At 40.4% G+C, this 18,621-nt stretch overlaps 1 protein-coding gene and 1 long non-coding RNA gene across 7 annotated transcripts in view; one reads left to right on the top strand and one right to left on the bottom strand.

The window, feature by feature from the left end:
* SGMS2 (sphingomyelin synthase 2) overlaps window positions 1-14,187 on the bottom strand; it is a 41,584-nt gene extending 27,397 nt beyond the window's left edge. The window contains exon 1 of one of the 3 annotated variants that reach the window (XM_065062777.1): window positions 14,050-14,187. The gene's annotated coding sequence lies outside the window, so the exon portion shown is untranslated. The other 2 variants (XM_065062778.1, XM_005515223.3) reach the window with 2 other exon arrangements.
* Window positions 14,188-14,200: 13 nt separating this feature from the next.
* LOC110356325 (uncharacterized) overlaps window positions 14,201-18,621 on the top strand; it is a 40,217-nt gene continuing 35,796 nt past the window's right edge. For all 4 annotated transcript variants that reach the window (XR_010472572.1, XR_010472574.1, XR_010472575.1 and 1 more), the window contains exon 1: window positions 14,201-14,341. This is a non-coding gene — a long non-coding RNA (uncharacterized LOC110356325). The remainder of the gene's footprint in view (window positions 14,342-18,621) is intronic.

Raw genomic sequence — 18,621 nt, forward strand, 5'->3', positions numbered from 1 at the left:
TATGCCCAAGGGAGGCTTCTAGTCACCATCAAACCTGTTATCTTCAGCAGCACATGAAAGGAAGGGATCAAACTAATCAAGCGTTAATGTGAGCTGCAAATACAAGCTGGCCAATCAAACTGTCTGTTAAATGGCATTTGTATCAATTGCATGGTGTGCTGCAGCTGAATATTGTTTGTTTTCCATTTCTTTGTTTAATGACTTGAACGATAATGCTACTATCGCTTTAAATTTTGAGTCAAGATACTATTTTCACAGTAAAAAACACAAGGAAGAATCCAAGTCCAGTTCTGACATTCGTCTTACTGTCAATGAGACACAGGGCAGGGGTGGTGCATGGGGCAGGCAGAAAATGTGTCATCAAACAAGAGGTTTCAGAAAGGACTTTGGAAAAAGTTATTTGCTAATATATTTTATAGTTCCTGGTTACATTTTTGTGTGATGTCCTAGAGCTCTAGAACATCTTTCTAAATAGAAAGCATTTTATAAAAGTGATTCAAAATGTACTTTAAAGCATTCTTATCCCATGCCCAGCCAGACATCTATATATACACTGATCTGGGAGAAGGAAGGGGGAACATAAAGGTGTCATACATACTAGCTGAAACATGGGAAGACTGTAACTACAAGGTGACAGATTCCATAAACTGTTCCCCCAAAACACATTGCAGCGTCAGAACTGCAGACAACAAAACCATTTAAAACAATAAAGTCAGTCTCATTTGTAGACTCACCAAGACCAGTGATGTTGTGAATGTGTGCTAAGCAACCATGGTGTACAGTAAATAAGTGGTGAATCAACTAATTACATGTGATCGGTTACACAAGTCTAAGGAAAGAAATAAGCGTTCATCTGGAAACAGTGTCATCAGTTTTAAAAGAGGAGAATGCAGAACTCAGCAAAATTAGGGCACTGTAAGAAACAATTATTCTGGTCTATCAATTGGTGTCTTCTTATAAAGAAGGATATCCGATTACTTTCATTTCTGCTGTGCTCCTGCATGAATCTTCCTCAAAAATACCGGTGAAGCCAAAAGAGATTTGCATGTATCCACAAGAACAGTTCAGGTACTGCCTTCAGAAGTGACTTTCTAACTTTACGGCAAATGGACATAATCGGAATTATTGTCTAGGTAGAACTTGAAAGTTAGACACTCTAGTGGCTTGGATTTCAAGAGCTTACATCAACACAGCACTGCAGCAATCCAGGCCACTTGTTCAAGTACCTACTTAGCTAAACACAGGCCAACACAGGGCACAAGCTGCCACCTCTTGTTCTGCAAGCAATCAGGGCAGCCTCCCGATGCGTTCAGGGCCAAAATTCACAGTAAAACATCTTAACCACGATCAGACACCAGTACACTGAATATTCATACACACACATTGAGACGTTTTCCAGCAAGAACTCGAGTTTCCACTAAACCTCAAAATTCAAGTTAAAGTGTGGATTTCACAGCAGGCAATTTCAAACAAACATGAAAAACAAAGACAACAAAAACACAAATGCAAAAAATAACCCACGAAAAACAAACAAAACACCTAGGGAACAAGTTACTATTCAGTTTAACTGTGTGTGTATATATATACACACATATATATGTGTATATGTATATACATACACACACATACACAACTCCCAGACCTGGATATGAAGTCTTAAACTCAATCTACAAACTGTCCTAGACCTAGAGAACCCATGAAAACAGGAGGTGAGAGGTGTGAAAATAGTGGTTTAAAACTGTCATAATAGCAAAAAGACAAAAAGCCACCCTAAATAACAATACATTTTCTGTCCACTAAGACTGTCTTTCAATCCATTGAATCAAACTATTACAAATATACAACAAAAATACTGTGTCCAGCAGTTTACCATCCTTTTTGATGAAAGGAGAAAGGCTTGTAACCTGCTTCTATCTGAAAACACTATAGAATATCGCTATAAATGCATGTGTAAGTAGATTTTTCATGTTCCGTTCTCAGCAATGCATGAGCAAACCATAAGGTATGTAATATCAGTTTAACACCTGCTGAGTAATACAGACCATTAAAACCAGAGTACACATTTTCATACTAGTGTTGTGGAAGATTAATCCAGATAGTAGTTCTGAACAAATTACATGAGGCCTAAATGCAATGTCCTCTTGTAGCTGTCCATATAATTTCAATACAGACTTTGATAACCAACAATCTTCTCTGCATATTACACACATCACAGTCAAAGTTTAATTAAACTGCATTGCCTTAAACACATGATCTAGAAAGGCTTGCAGTGCTAAAAGCTTTGTGTCTGATTTTACCACAACAGAATGCAGGGGGAGAATAGGAAGAAAGTGCACATGCATGCACACTCAAAAAAAAACCTGAGTGTGGTAAAAGAAGATAGTTCTAGTGTTTGCCCTTAATGTAGCACAACAGAACAGAGAGCTCCTGCTTTCCTGCACTTCACATCTGCCCTCCAGACCTCTGAGGTGAACAGTGTCCCATTTCAACTTGGGTTATTCAGTACTGAGCTCCTCAAATGTAAGACAGCTCACAGGTTTAGTCCAAACCCTGTCACATTTAAGAGTTTGTTTTAAACTTTCTCTAAGTCCAAATTAAAAAAGAAAAAACCCCACACCCTGTTTATGGGAACATTCACCCTGCAGAGTAAAAATAAGCCAGAGAGCTCCTTGTCTTGTTCAGACTGCCCAATGACTAGAAAGCAGCGTACCCAGGAAAGCATAAACTGCCTGCAGTCTGTGAATTAGAGCAAGATGTATAATTATTTACATTTTGTTAGAGCTGAAAATTTCTTTAGCCCAACTATTCTAGTTTTGATATATGACAGGCGTTTTGCCTTGTCCCACGGTTGGTCAGCTGAGATGTACTTCATCCATCTTTTTAGCTTTTAAAATTTGACACAAATTACTGACTCCTACCATGGACACATACATTATTCCACTCTACTTTACACAGACTAGTTGTTCTACACAGAAGAAATGACAGCTTACCATACTTATGCTTTGCTTGTCTGTATGAAAATAGCTTGGCCAATTTTTCTTAAGAACTGTATGGAGAACAGCGGAAGCTAATGACCATGGTTACCACAGAAAAGAAAAAGCTATCCTCAGTGGAGGGAGCTTGCCACCCAGCTATACAGCATGTGTAGTATTCTCTTTCATGGTGGTAAATACTGCTAAGATGATGAATTTCAAATAGTGTCTGCAAATTCAGGATGCAATCACTGCAGTGGGCAGAAATTTCAATCCATTACACTCAACTCTTCCGTAAGTTTTCTTCATATTAACTTCCAAGTTCGCTATGGCACCTTAGAAGGAACAATGTCTTTAATACTTCTTGCCTTAAAACCAAACAGGATGCCACAGCCCTTCCTCTCAAGATTGAAGTCCATCGTGGAAGTTAACCTATTTCTGAGAGAACAAAAACACTGAAAAGAGTTGATTTTCTATTTTAGTGCACAATCACTTCTAATAGTCAGTACATGATTCAAACCACTTCAGTCAATTCTCTTTATCACAGAAACACACCATGGTTGCTTAGCACACATTCACAACATCACTGGTCTTGGTGAGTCTACAAATGAGACTGACTTTATTCTTTTAAATGGTTTTGTTGTCTGCAGTTCTGACGCTGCAATGTGTTTTGGGGGAACAGTTTATGGAATCTGTCACCTTGTAGTTACAGTCTTCCCATGTTTCAGCTAGTATGTATGACACCTTTATGTTCCCCCTTCCTTCTCCCAGATCAGTGTATATATAGATGTCTGGCTGGGCATGGGATAAGAATGGAGAGAAACACAACTTCACTTGGGAGGACCACCTTTAGATTTCTGGCACATTTTCCACATCAAATAGATTAGTTTATGTGGTTTTGTGTGTATTTGGTTGGTGGTTTGTTTTAGTCTTTTAAAATTCAAAATTGCTGCCTATAGCTGTGTGCAAAGTGAAACAAAACGGTTCTGTGAAAACACAGCAGACCAAGCACCTGCACTTCTTCAATAACTACAGCTGAGCAAGTGTCTTAAGTTTGCCTTGTTACTCACTAGGTAGAGTCAAATTTGGTGCTCATAATGAACCTCTACAAGACCAAGGCGGTACGCCAGGAATGAACTCTTGCCAAATGATGCACTCAAAATGGTATCTAAAAATCAGAGTGAAATCAAATGAAGACAAGGTCACGCTTCTGAGAATGGCACTGTAAAGAACTCACATATAGCATCCTTACAGATCAATACAATATTATGAAAGTGGGAAAAAACACAAGCTTTGGCAAGAATTTTGTCAGGTTCCTAATACACAGGAACTAAGAGTAACATACATTTCTATACTTTCTATACACTTCTGAAATAGTTAAGTAGCCAGAAAAAACACTAGTAAGTACAAACTGATCCCAAGTAGATCCTCAGCAACTTACTTATCTCAGCATCAAAAGACCCACAAATGAATACTTAAATACTTTTGGTTTTATACTGAAATTTAACAAAAAATTTGAACCTATAGAATAACTGGCAGAGGATGAAATGACGGAATTCTGCATTAAGCATGTTCTCAGCACTGTTAAGACAGTAACACATCACTCCAGTTTTTAAAATGTCCTTTTGAGGCAGCAGCAGTGATGGGAACAGTTTACTTCAATACAGTCTGTGTTGAGTCTCAAACAAGACAAGGGCAGTGGTATTTGCCTCCCTTATAAAGCATCTACAAACAGCAATTGCTGTTTCCCATTTACAAGGTTGATGTAGGAGAAGCGCAAAAATAAAAATCAGATTACCTGTAATAATTATAGATATCGACCAGAACTATGAATGAGCTACAGGATTATATCACATCCTCTATATGAAAGACAGAATTAAGCACTAGGAGGCATGACCTCCGTTGCTGTTTAGCAAGTTATGTCACCTAAATAAGGAGACTGTCTCCTTTAGGTCTGCTCCACTAACCAGCTGTCCAGCACTAGAGTCAACATAAGCAGGAACTTGGGTGTGTGCATAAGTAAATATTTTGTCACTGTTGTACATTTCACATAACTGAAACTGATTGTGAGAAGTCACTCAGCACTCATCACACAGCAGTTTCAGATCTTAGGAGGCTACGCAGAATAAAAGCTTTAAAAAGAGAAAAACCAAGAAATGCAAACATATTTCATCAGGAGGAAAAAAAACCAAAACAAAACAGTGAGAGCAAGTGGCTTCTTAATAAAGGACTTTCACAGATGCAAGGGTTCTCCTAAATATATAAAGGGGAGGTAACATATACTAAAAAACCTGTAATAATACTTCAATAAAGAAAAAGCATCATCTTTTACTTAAGGCTGTAAACTGAGTCTTATAAGACCCAGGTTCTAAACAAGCTCTACGAGAAGTTTGTTCTTTGAGGCTCGACAGATTGCTGCACTCCGATAGGGTTACAAGCTCTCACTTATTTTACAGTTAACCAAGATTTAAAAAGAAAACAACAACAATCAAATTTAAGTTCTAGTATTAGAGGCACAAACCCCAGAAATCTGTGATTAAACAAAATTTCTGTAAGTTACACTCTATGAATGCAAACTCCAGTAAGTTTTGCTAGTTCATGCTGTCATTCGCCATCAGAACTTGCATAAAGATGAAAACTGAATAACCGTACTAGTATGATTTAACCACTATATTAGTACTTAAAATTTCATTCTTCAAACATTTGAGTTTACAACAGCAGCAAGACTGACCTGGGCTTAAGATACGAACAGAGACACTAGGAAAAAAAGCTTCTGTCCCCAATGAATGAAAGTTACATTAACTTTACATGGGACGTACTGGTTTATGACCTGCCTCAAACATTGTATTTCACTAAAATCATTACCAACTGCCTGGGGAGTTTTTGAAAACCAGTGATTACAAACTACTGCAGGCAGTTTGTAAATTCTCAGATGGGGGATTAGAATGAACAGCTAAAATGTATTTAGCTTCCTGGTTTCACTTTGCTTGCTTTGATTTCTTTCATGATGTCCATCGCTTTCACCAAAGGAACATCACCATAATTGAAGATACACAGTAATCATTATTTGTACCCCAACCTTTTCTATTCAGTTTCAGCCATGACAGGCTCATATCTTATCTAAAAAACTGAATTCAACTCCAAACTCCATGCACTCCATTTACAATTGCAGGTTACTGCTAAATCAAAAATAATCCTGAATGAATTTATTTTAAACTTAGCCATTTTTAAGCAAAAGTGTCCGTAAGTGCTCTGCATCAGTTCAGCTTAAATCAGACGTATTAAGCTGATGCAACTTTCCTCAACATTCAGTGCTGCACCCAAGAGGCGCAGCATCTTGTCTCAAGAAGAACAGGTGCACAACCCTGGTCCACTTTGCATCAGTAACCAGAGACACGAAAACACCGCAAAGCTTGGCGTGAAGCTTATTGCATTGCGCAGGATTCTAGTAAAATTCTAAAGAATTCTGAATATATAGAGGAAACAAAACAGAAGACTACAGAAGGGAGCAGCAAGAACTCTAAAAGCCAGGAATAGTAAGACATTGTTCTGTGCAGCAGCAAAGCTCGCCCTCTGAAAGTCTCAGTTTCACTGACAGCAGCAACTTTGGTTTTGTTTGTGAAGTTTATAAAGCATAAATGTGACATCCTTGAAACTTAAACATGGAAGTTGCAAGTTAACAAGGAAGGTACATGAAAAGAAGACACCTGCTTTTTTGGTCAGGTACCTTCAAGCAAACAGGATGTTCTCCTTTCTGGGGTGACAGGTCTGATAAAAGGTATTTTATCCAGAAAATTAAATAGTTAAATATTGAATGCAGGCTTTTTTTTTTTTTTTACTATAAAACTGTCTTGTCAGAGTGAATGCAATGAAGTTTTTCTGAGTAATAGTGCTCAATAATTATTTTATTTGAGGATTTAGACTTGAACACTGTTTTATTAAGAACCATTCTACTCGCAGTGATTAACTCAACAGCTTCACATATCCTGACAAACTATTTCAATTTCTTCATCCGCACAACAGACTGGACCTCAATTATTTTTAATGCCATCAGACTGCAAATAAAAAGAGGACCCACACTTGACGCTGCATATTTTGAAAGGGACTTAACACACAATAAGGCAGGAAGTTTTACTCAGCAACCACAAGCACAACCTCAAGGCACAGCAGTCCCCTGATACTACAGATATATCATCTATGTTAGCTAGAGGGTAAGCAACACGTTTTCCTGAAGCCTATTTAGTTTCAGTATACAGTTTAGTCCTATGAAAATTCATATCAACAGTTATAAAGTAGGCTTCCAAAACCAACCATAGTGCTAACAAGCACTATGTATTTATTTATTTGTATTTATTCTTTGTATTACACATATGTCCACACAAGAGCTATTCTGGGGAAGCAAAACAGTGATAATATAACCAAGAGTCCTAATATAAGAGACACTCGTGGTTATTAAAGTTCTGGAGTCTCACTAGAACAGTTGGGTTCAGTATAGTTAAGAAATAGCTTTCAAACAGGTGGCGAATGGACAAGACAGAGCTATCTGTGCTACATAAAACTTCCCCATCAGCAGCTCTTAAGGTCCTCGGCACCTGCTGGGACAGCGGTGACATTCTTAGTGTCCGCAGCATCTCCGGGGACAGTGGTGTCCATGGTACAAACAATTCTCCCAGCAGACAGACATCTCTGAAGACAGTGGATCTAGTGTTACATTAATCTTCCCAGCATCTGTTCAGACTACTGCAATACCATATCCATACTAAATAAAATGTCACAGCATCTGCATTGTCCACTCCCCACAAATAGTGTCAAAGAACACTGTAGGCCAACAGCCCACCAAAATTAGAAGAAAAATCCAAACAGAAGATGCATGCAATTTTGTTACAAATATCTGCATCTCCAAAGTCCATTCTATACCCTAGTAGACTTAACTGTAATAAGTCATTTCTTCAAAAGCCTTACTTTACATTCCCTGGTCCTTAAGAAAAACTACTCATTTTTTAAATCCATCACTTGTTCCAATTTTTTTTTTTTTAATTATTTTGTTAATACTTAAAAATCCATATGCTACTTTCCAGTCCTCATACTTTTATCTGTTGTACGACATTGTAAATAAAGAATTCTGGTTTTTAGAAAGAAAATTATTTGAGATTAAGTCTCTTATTCAGGTCTCCCAGAAGCAGGAAGGTATGTGTGGAGGGGTTTTTGTGGTTTTGGGTTTTTTTTTAATTGATAAGGAAATATAAAGTTTATCACAATACTACATCCATGACATAATACTTCTGATATCTACCTAGAACATTAAGTTTTGAATTCAAAAGAAGACTAGTTTATAAAAACAAGATTGTTAAGCCCTATGATTTTTTCATCTTACAATATTAAAATCACAAGACACTTCAATGATCCATAAAAGAGATGCTCATCAACATGCCCACCATGGCTCGATACTTAAAATTTAGGGGTACATGAAGTCATTCTAGATTCAGATTACATACTTAAGAGTAGAAAAATTAATCTCTGCTCTCTTCAAGTTCTCATTCTTCCATTGTGTAAGTTCACTTCAAGGACAGCACAGAAATCAATCTCATTAAGGCCTTTATCTACATACTATTGTCATCACCTTATAATTTCACCTCAAGTTTCCCTCCCGACATCATTTTGGTTGTCTAAATACCTCTTGTGACTGCACATACTACACAGGGTACATTTGAAGCACATTTTCCAAAAGACAGAAAAATAGGTATACATTTATCTCAAATCAGACATGGATTATAAATTTTTACTGAAAAGCAAAGTAAATCCTACCTCCCCCCCCCCCCAAAAAAAAAAAAAAAGGAAGCAAGCACATTGACCCTTCTAGTAAATTAAGCCCTAAATCATCTAAATTTGGTTCAAATAAATAATAAGTTACTGGTTTCATAGAGAAAAAAAGTATCTAAGGCTATACAGTCTCCAAAAGCCTGCCCTGTCAAATAATAATACGCATAAGCAACTAAATCAAATACAATAAACAAGTAGTTTGTTTTTAGGCAAACCATTTAATAAATGCAACTGAAAGTGAAGCTTGCCAAAACTTCCTTAAAGCTCACCGACTCAGAAAATGTTATGCACCTGCTCAGTTTATGCTAATACCTCTATGTAACTGCCCACCTACATAATTAACTATGTATAAATTAATAGCCGTTAAGTGGTTGGAGGAAAGATATTTGATTTTCTAAGGTCTTAAAAAAAATAAAAATATTATAAATGGATTAAACTGAAAAAGAGCTAGTCTGCACTGTATTGTAGGAGCTTTATTATCTTGCCAAAAGATTATGCATTACCTACTTCTCACACGGATTTTGAGCTACACGTAAGCCAGACAACACACAACGTTAATAGAAACGTACTCTGCCACCAAGTCAAGAAGTTTAGTTCAGCTGCACGTCAGGAAGTTTAACAGTGGCTTCAACAGAGCAGACAAACAGCGACAAAAAAACCAACCCAACCCAACCAATCCTACAGCAACGCACCTTTAGAACCCCATTATGATCCTTACAGTAAGCCCTTATCTTCCTGAGCTGAAACGGGGCATTTTGAAGACCCCTTCTGTTCAATTGGGTATGTGGTACTGCTCTGAGTGGTATACACACGTTGCCCACATCAAGAACACACCTTTTTAGTGGCAAAGTAAGTATACTCCATGCATCACATATTTGCAAGATAAATCAAAACAGCAGGTGCCCTCCCTAATTAGAGGGACCTTTTTCAGAGTAAAATTAAGACTATTTTACAGGTAAAACATACATACTCTAGAAATGAAAGAGACCACAAATGCAAGATTGCTCTTTCCAGTGTCTGTTCAGTTCACACGTAGGGGTCTCCTGTGAAAGAGGTTCTCTATCTGTGCCTATCTCTCATATGCCACGCTTTTAATCCACCTGTGCCGCTGCCAACTTACCTACTCAGCCGTATATGCAAAGCCGGCACTGCTGGCAGTTCCTCCTCTAAAGGCACCTGGAAGTCTTTTTGTTTTTTGGAGCCTCGGGGCTCTTAGGTCTGGGCTTTGCAGTTCCTTATGGCCAGACACTCCCACCGCTGAGGTAGCAGGACGCAGAAGCAGCTAGAAAGTTTGCCACAATCTCTCCCTTCCCCTGCAATTCGCTCCTCTCGCAGCCTCAGACTCTTCTCCTTCCTGGCCAAAGGGACTGGCTTTAAGGGCGTCAGCGGAGGCGACACTTCCCGGCGAGGTTCCCAGCCCGCAGCGCTACCTCAGCAGTGCCGCAGCTGGACGCGCTCCCCCGCTGGAGGGCGGCTCCGCGGCGGGGGGCGCCGGGGGCAGCGCTCGCCCGGGGCTGCCGCCGTGTTTACCGCCAGTCTCATGCTCGCCGCGAGAGCCACCGTCCGCCCTGACATCATTCATTCTGTTACACGCACACACCCGCCCACTCCATTTCCAAACAGTGACTCACCCCGGCGCTGCTGCTATTCAGAGGCAGGGCTAGAAAAACCGGCAGGACCTCTCGGAGCCCCCGCCCGCCGCTAACGGTGGCGGCGCGGCCCCGCCCGCTCCCCCACAACCCGCGCTCTGCGCGCGCGCGCTGCCCGCCGCCGCGCGCGGCCCGGCCCGGCGGGGCCGAACGGCCGAATCGCGCGGGGAACGGCGGCTCCTCCGCGGTACCGAGCTCTTGGAGGATGCGGAGATGCCGGTGCTCCCCCTCCCTGCTTGCTGCCTCTGCCCGGATCCCATCTGCCATGCCCGCACCCGCCTTCTCTTCGAACCGCATACGCCTCTGCCGCGGGGGAAAGGTTAAGTTAGCTCGTAAAGCGGGACACCGACATCTATACTGCACCCATAAAACATTTGTTAGGAGATAAACATTGCCCTCCCCGGGAGCCAGCTCGGTGGCAGCGGCGCAGGTGCTAGGGCCGCCCCGGGCCCCACCGGAGGGCTGTTCCGCACCCCCCAGGCAGGCCGGACCCGAGCGCCGCGGCCCTCGGCAGGGAAACGCTTCCCGGGTTTGCCGGCGGATTTAATTTCCAGAACTCTGTTCTCAAATGGAGGATGTCTGTCACTGAAACACCCTGCTTCTCACGTGTTTCACCCCTGTATTCAGACTTGGCTTAGGGGGCAAAGTGGTTTTTTACCTCCCTCTTCTGTTTCTAGTTCCCCTTCATTACGTAGCAACCAGATTTAGTTGGGAGTCCTCCAGGGTAACAAACATGTGATTGGCGGGGGGGAGCGAGGGGGTGTCAACTCATCCACACCGAAACTGGCTTTGGCTGAAGCACCTGTCCTGCCTTAAAGTCAAACGGCTCGCTGGGGAGCAGGGAGCACCACAGACCCGGGACAAGGAGAGCACCTGAGCCTCTGTCCCACACCCTGGAAAGCCCCTTCACCCAGCTACTGGCCGTTCTGCTTGGCTTGCTCACACGTTGTTGTTTTCCACAAAAGCTTGGGGGAGGGAAGGGGGAATTCTGCTTTATTCCAGCACGGGGTGGAAACGTTTTGTGCACTCTCTGAGTTCTGTGGGACAGGGAAGCTCTACCCTGATCTAATAGTGACAGGCAGTGTGCTGGTATAGACAGGAGGCCAGGATTTTAAGTTTCCCCCCCTGCAGGTTGAACACGAATACTATATTATAACCAGATAAACAATTCAGCTAGACAGCTGCTGTACCTGTTGTGAAGTGAACGCATATACACACCCGGAGTACTGAATCAAATAAACCTGTTGGAACCTCACAGCATTCTTCACTGCCTGCTCTGATTTCCCCAATTTCCTATAACTGGGTAATGCATCCTTAAAAACAAATCTGAAAAAAACTATAGAAGTACCATGGGCAGGGTGTTTGCTTTTGACTGGTTACAAAGATATATGTATGCTTAATTGCACACAATTACATGCAAGTCTTCACAGAATTTTTTACTTGAGAATGTTTTACCAAGAGGATAATGACTGACAGTAACAATTCAAGAGTAGAAACAGTAATGACAATTTAAAAATAAAAAAATGTTTCTACAGGCAAGCATACATATAGATGTACCAAATGCAAGACAGAGGCTCCCCTCTATTTAAGGAAGGAAGGTTAAAAGGAAAGAAGGGAAAAGTTAATGGCATTTTTCTAAGTTACTTAGATACAACATCTGAAACACTGTCCTTTCTTTAGTTTTAAATATTGTTCTTTGAAGCACTGCATTTGAGAGAGCAAAAATTAACAGTACATTAGATCAAGGCTACACTTCACATCCACCCCACAGGCCCATCCTCACATGGTAAATGTTTCCTTCCTGCTGAAGAAGGGTAGACCTTGGTCACAGAGCTCCCTTGGAGCTCAGAGGTCCAGCTATGAAGAGCAGCTTGCAGGAGATAGTCTGTAACTACTTTGGTAATTACTGCTTGCAAGTCTTGCACAGCAACAAACTTTTGAGAGCAAATGGGGTATTTATTAAGTCACAAAACTTAGCAGAGAAATTAGCACATCTCTTCATCATTACTTTAAACTGGATTACCTTCACAAGGTGCTTTCCAGACAGGAATTATGAAAGAGAGAACTTAAGACTTGCTGAATTTATGAGGAAAAAGAAACTTCTCACACACATACAAAATTCCACGGGGAGACCAACACACAAGTCACATTCCCTCCCACCTCCCAGGGAGGCAGATGGGAGAGAGGAAGGACAAAGTAAGAGTTTTGAGGGGGAAAAAAAAAATACTGTTCCTTTCAGCTGGAACAAACCCAGCATCTTTTTCATTACTGTTTATTTTTTTCCCCTTTCATGATATCAGCAGGGATATTATTGGAAGCGGTAATTCTATAAATGAACACAGCCAGCCTGTGCATTAAAATTCTGACTATTTCCAAAGAGACACCCAGGCAGTTTTAAAAGGCAGCTAACACCAGGATCCCGCTCAGTTCTGCCACGGGACAGAATTAACGCTGCAAGATGGGGTTGGTGTGGGGGGAAGCAAGAATCATATAGGAATTTCTAGTTGAAGCTGACTTTATAGACAAAGTAAACAGTAGGACAAAAAAACAGACTACTTGGGTAGCCAAGCCATAACAGACATCTATGCAGAAATATGAAACTAACAAGCACATGTGTTCTAATGAGTTTACACGTATTTGTAGCCTTTATTACAGCTGCCTTAAGGGCAGATGAAAACACACAGGTATTTTACACTGAAGTGTCTCATAACCTCCCATAAATATAGTCCCTCATAATTCTTCCTTGCTTTTTCTTCAAGTAGCCTATAAATCAGCATAATCCTGCAAGCCACTTCTATACAGGCATAACTTTATATTCTATACCCTGCTTCTCACAGCATATATATCTATGAAGGTGCTAATTGATAATCCTGCCTTGAAACAGGTGAAGTAACTACAGATTGATTTATTATTCCCATTCAATTATGAAAGAATAAACTACACTAAAGCCAAATGTATACAGACTGTCAATAAAGAGATTATTTATCAGCATATACACCCCAAATACTGAAGAAAAATAAGTTTCGCAATTTTGAAATTAGATGCATTTCAGTGATTATATTAATTCTATGTATCCACCTAATTATTTTAATCAATTAACTAGTTCTTTCTCGTCATCTTTAGATGTTCAGCTTTAGAACGAGAAAAAAGCTGACCTTATAGGTTCACCATCAATATCACTATTTTTTGGCAACTGAACAAGTAGGTGAAAAGATAATCCACGAAAGAGATTGTAAGATAAGTTTTTCCATTACTACTTCATAAACATCACAGTTCAGAAGTACTGTTGTAGGAGTTAGGACCTCACAAAACACGTTTGTAAATTATCACAGCTCACACAACCACAACTTCAGCTGCTTCAATAGATAGTTCAGAAGAAGGTGAACCCGAGTGAATACGCAAAAAAAACCCAAAAGTTACCTACTACAAACCATTAAGCTGTCAAGACAAGCACTGCTACACTAAGCATACCAACTTAGAAGACTATGATTAATGCTACCACTCTGTAGGAAGACCCATGAGCAAAGAAACCTCGGTGACGCTCGCTACAGTCAACTGAACCCGCCCTCAGCCCTCATGAGGGAAAACTGAGTGAGGCAAACGACTACCTGCGGCCTCCCGCTCCGGCCCGCCGCTGCCGCCCTGGCCCGGCCCGCCGCCCGACTGCCGAGGCGCCGCTGCCGCCCGCCCTTCTGGGGCTTTCAAAGGAGGCGGGAAGCGGCGGCAGCCCAATGGCGGCCGGTGGGTGGCAGGGCCCGAGGAGCCCGGCCCGGCGGTGGCTCTGGCTCTGGCGGGGACACGCCACCTGCCGCCGGAGGGACGAGCCGCCCGCCGCTGCCCGAGCTGCCGGTGCTGGCGAAGGGCCTGACTGGGTTGGGACCGCCCGAGCATCTCTGAGGGGTAGGAGCTTCCTCCGGCTACTCATTTCAGAGACTTAAAAACCTGCGGTTGTTGCCTCCCATTTGTCTAATCTTAGTACACTATACAGTTTACATTCCTCAAAAATTGCCAGATTAGCTGTTTTCATAACCAAAAGCTGAGCAGAGATACCAAGTTTTCCAAACTATTTGTCCATAGGCTTACGTGTGATTGAGAACGTCCTTGGACAACCACAGAAAAAAATGCTGGAGTTTTGTGGAATTCATACTCCCTGCTAATGCTCATGGGAAAGAGGAAAACTCATTTAGGCTACAGTGTTGTTGTTGGTTTTGTTGTTGTTGTTTGTTTGTTTTAAAAAGACAATAACTTAAACTTTGCACTTTATCCTCAACGTTTTACTTCCATAGGGAGAAAAATCACCAAGTTATCCTTTTTTTCTTTGCTCTGCATGCTACTGTGGGGGTGGTTGCTTGATTGGTTTTGGTAATGCCCTATCCGAAATCAGACATGCTTTAGAAGCTGTGAAATAAGATCACTGGTTCCGTTTCTTTAAACCGGTTTCCCTTATGACTGAAGCAAAACATTGATTTTCTATCTAAAAATATACACATCGAAAATCACTGACTCCAGCTTCAGTGTTCTTGCTATACACAACAGAAGCATTTTAAGAGATGCTTTTCTTGTATGAAACAAGGCTTTGGAAGAAAAGAGTGCAGATAGTTATTAGAGAGAGGGTGTAGGGGGAAAGAGGAGATTTGGAACAATATAAATAAATTCCAGTTTATTGTCTCTATCTGCAAGGTTGAAAATCAAGGTCATTCCAGGAAACCGCATCAAGCAGAAGTATGGGAAATATTCTCAGCCTCTTTAGGAAAAGAGGTAACATTTTTGGAAACAAGTAGTAGATCTCAAGAATGATGGCAGGCAGTTGAAAAGGCTTATTACAGCTTTTCTGTAACACCAGAAGAATTTCTGGGTATGACATTAAATGTGTGAAAATTAAGAGAAGACTGCTTAGCTGTAACAATTACCACAAAGTCAACTGACAGCTGAATTAGCCCATTTTATTTGCTACTCATACTTATCTACTTTATGATCTTTTCATGCTCCTGAATAGTTTTCTCCTCTGATCTCATATTTTTCCGTATAGCTTCCTTTTCATTTCTCAGCCTTAGGATTTTTTGCAGCAGGCTCATCTGAAGCAAAATAGTTGTGCTAAAGCTTTGACTGTTAGCAACCATCCTCTTCAATAAAAAGTTATAGGGCTTTTCCCCACAAATGCAAAACAAAAAGCCCCTAAATTTTAATACAAACTAAGAGTAGCTGAGCGGGGATTGCTGGATGCTCTCTTTTTGTCTCTGGGTGTGTGCTTTTTAACCCAAGCAGCTGACACAATTGCATGAAGGACAGGTGGCCTAGTTAAAAAAAAAAGTGAGTGCTGTTACCATCTGCATGTAAATTCAGTATGAAACATATGGAGAGAACTATCATACTAGGGTATCCTCCTATCTAATGTGCTGTCCTGGCTCTGGCAACAGGCAATGCAAGAAGCTTCAGAAGAAGCACGATGACAATATCAATAAAAGATGGGAAAGGACAGAAAGGAGTAAAGGATCCTTCTCTTCTAGCTGCTTATTTACTTATCCTTCCAAAGCACTCACATTTTATTTCCTTTCTGGCTAGCATAACAGCTGCTTTTTCTCCTTTTAAACAAAAGGACAGACAACCAACAAGTAGGGCTTAATGAAATTATGTACTGAACACCAAAAGATTGCTGCTTTTGGAGCTTTGTGTGTGTGTCTTAAGGTGTGATGCTCCTAAAATATGTGAAATCTTAATACAACCCCCTGCCTATTTCTCCAAAAGTTTAAAAAGGTTTGTGGAAAAATATTGGAAGGTATACAAGATAGTCTTAAATGAAATCTCACTATTCTTTTGTGCAAGACTGTAGAATAAAGTCTGACTGTGAAATAACGGCTAAAGATTCTGACAGATATCTTTCAAGTAAGTGAATGAGTCATGAACCTCAGAGATATGGAGAAGCAAAAAGACAGAGCTGACTCATATCAGTTCTGAATTTCAAATATGAGATGCTTCTTTTGATATTCTGTGTATTAGCAGGACTTTAACATGTCTTCTTTTTCAGAGGACTCAAAAGATAAATGAGTTTGGTGAAAAGATGCATGTAGGCCTTTGTTCCACTGTACTTGAAATGTCTCCAGAAGTAAGTTTGGGCTTGTTCTTACGTGGGAGCAAAACGCCCTGATTCCACTTATGGGAAGTCATGTCCTAAAGATTTTGGTGCAAAGGCCCTAGTTGAGAAAATGTTGATTAATGGATGATTTTTAGACTGAAAAGCACTTCCTGATGAGTCTTTTATGCCAGTTTGTATGTATCATCACACAGATGTGACTAGATGGCTTCTGATGGCACGAAGCCAAAGTAAAGGGATCTGGCTAGTGTTATGTCCTGCCAAATGTACATGTACTGTTGTAAAAACCTGTTCTACAGTGTCTTTTCGTTTGATTCATATTTTTTAATTGATTTGGAAGAGGATGGAGAAAGGGTGAGTCATAATACAGGGAGAACTGTTCTTCCTATAATCTGAAGAGAAAAAAAGACAGAGTCTTCTAGCTTGAGAAGAGGGGCAGATCTCAGAAGAGATGAGGAGGCTGAGAGTTTTCCATGAAATGCCTCAATGGAAAACACCATAGCACAATTCTGACTTTAGGTACTACATATTTATATGTAGGCATTGTCTTCATTCTTAAGAGTGGAGATTCTTGTTCCGCTCTTATAAATAAATCACAAGGACTTGTAAAGACAAATGTCTCCAAGGTTGCAAATACTACAGAAGGCAATAAGAAGGAAGATGGCAATGGCAGAGTATTCTGCAATCTGAAGCTGGTGGGGATCTTGTATTTAGTATGAATATAATCAATACTGATTAATTATGTGCTAGGCTGAACTGGGATTGTGCCAGTTCAGGGACAGACTAAAACGTATGAAAGCATGAAAGATCTACAGAGTGATAGGCTTTGAAGAAGGAGCAATACAGGAAACAGAACTATGAGGATCCTTATCTGCCTTTCATGAAGAAAGGCAAAGCATATTATGCTTTGCCTGGAGCGTAGTGCTCCTTTCTGACTCAGAAGTAACTGAGTGGCTCATGGAAACACTGCTGATCATGTAACTGCTAGGAGAAAGTGCTGGCATCCACAGCCCTGACAATAATATCCCCAGTGAGTTACCAATCAAATACAATTAATGAAAAGAAGCAGCTTTTTAACATGCTCCCCTGAACCAAAACCAGCCTTTGTTGATCACCTCGTAGAAAGAACTCCAGGCAAGCATTTTTCTAGTCCATCTGGGAAACCTGCAGTACTTGTGGTCTTTTCAAAGGCGAATTAAAAAAAACACTGTAAAGATCCAGTATGTGCTCTCACTCAAATGTCTTACTCCTACTCTGCTCAACAGTTGTATTTTCTAAACATTACTTTATAACTTTGTTAATTTCTTCACAAAAATGTTGAGGAAAAAGCTCATAACAGGAAAATACTGCAGTAACAGGGAACTCTGCTATAGTAGGCAGTCATGGATAAACTGGATATTGTGGTAAGTGGGAGTTAGTTAATTAGGATTTCTTTCTTCTATGCCTTTCTGCTGGGGCCTGGGACGAGTGCAGCCTGGGGATGGCACAATGCACAATACAGTGGAAGAAGAGAAGCTGTAGTATGAGAATAATATCTCTGTCAAGGTTAGCTAGAGTTATAAATATTTCATTTTCACACTGACTATTCAGATGTAAAAAGCTTTAATTCTTACTGATGGTAGAATCCAAGCCAGTCGTGAATAACCAAACGCAAAGTCTTGAGGCATATACACTATGACTGCTTCTCTTCTGCCTAAATTTACTATAACTTCCTCTGTCCATTATTATTTTCATCATCCGTCTCTGCTACTCCTTCCCTGTGCTCTGCAAATTTTCTGATGGCTGCAGGGCTTTCTTTATGTTTTCTGTTTCGCTGAAGGTTTGTATGACCTGCCTTCTTTTCTTTATATCATTCTGAAGATGACAAAAAGTTAAGACTTTGTTGAAGAACTTAAACACTTAAGACAGAAAGAAAATAATGATCTGGTTATTTTTTACATACTTTAAGGGTGCTTTATTTAAGTGTTAATGTAAGTTTTACATAATTTTAATGTTTCAATCCTATTTGAAATATTAATATGTAATGGATATTCGGTTGATTTTTCTAAGTATTTATTATTATTAATATGATATTCAGGGTTTTTTTAAT

Source organism: Columba livia, chromosome 4 (genome assembly GCF_036013475.1).
Source record: "Columba livia isolate bColLiv1 breed racing homer chromosome 4, bColLiv1.pat.W.v2, whole genome shotgun sequence".
Taxonomy (NCBI): Eukaryota; Metazoa; Chordata; class Aves; order Columbiformes; family Columbidae; genus Columba; species Columba livia.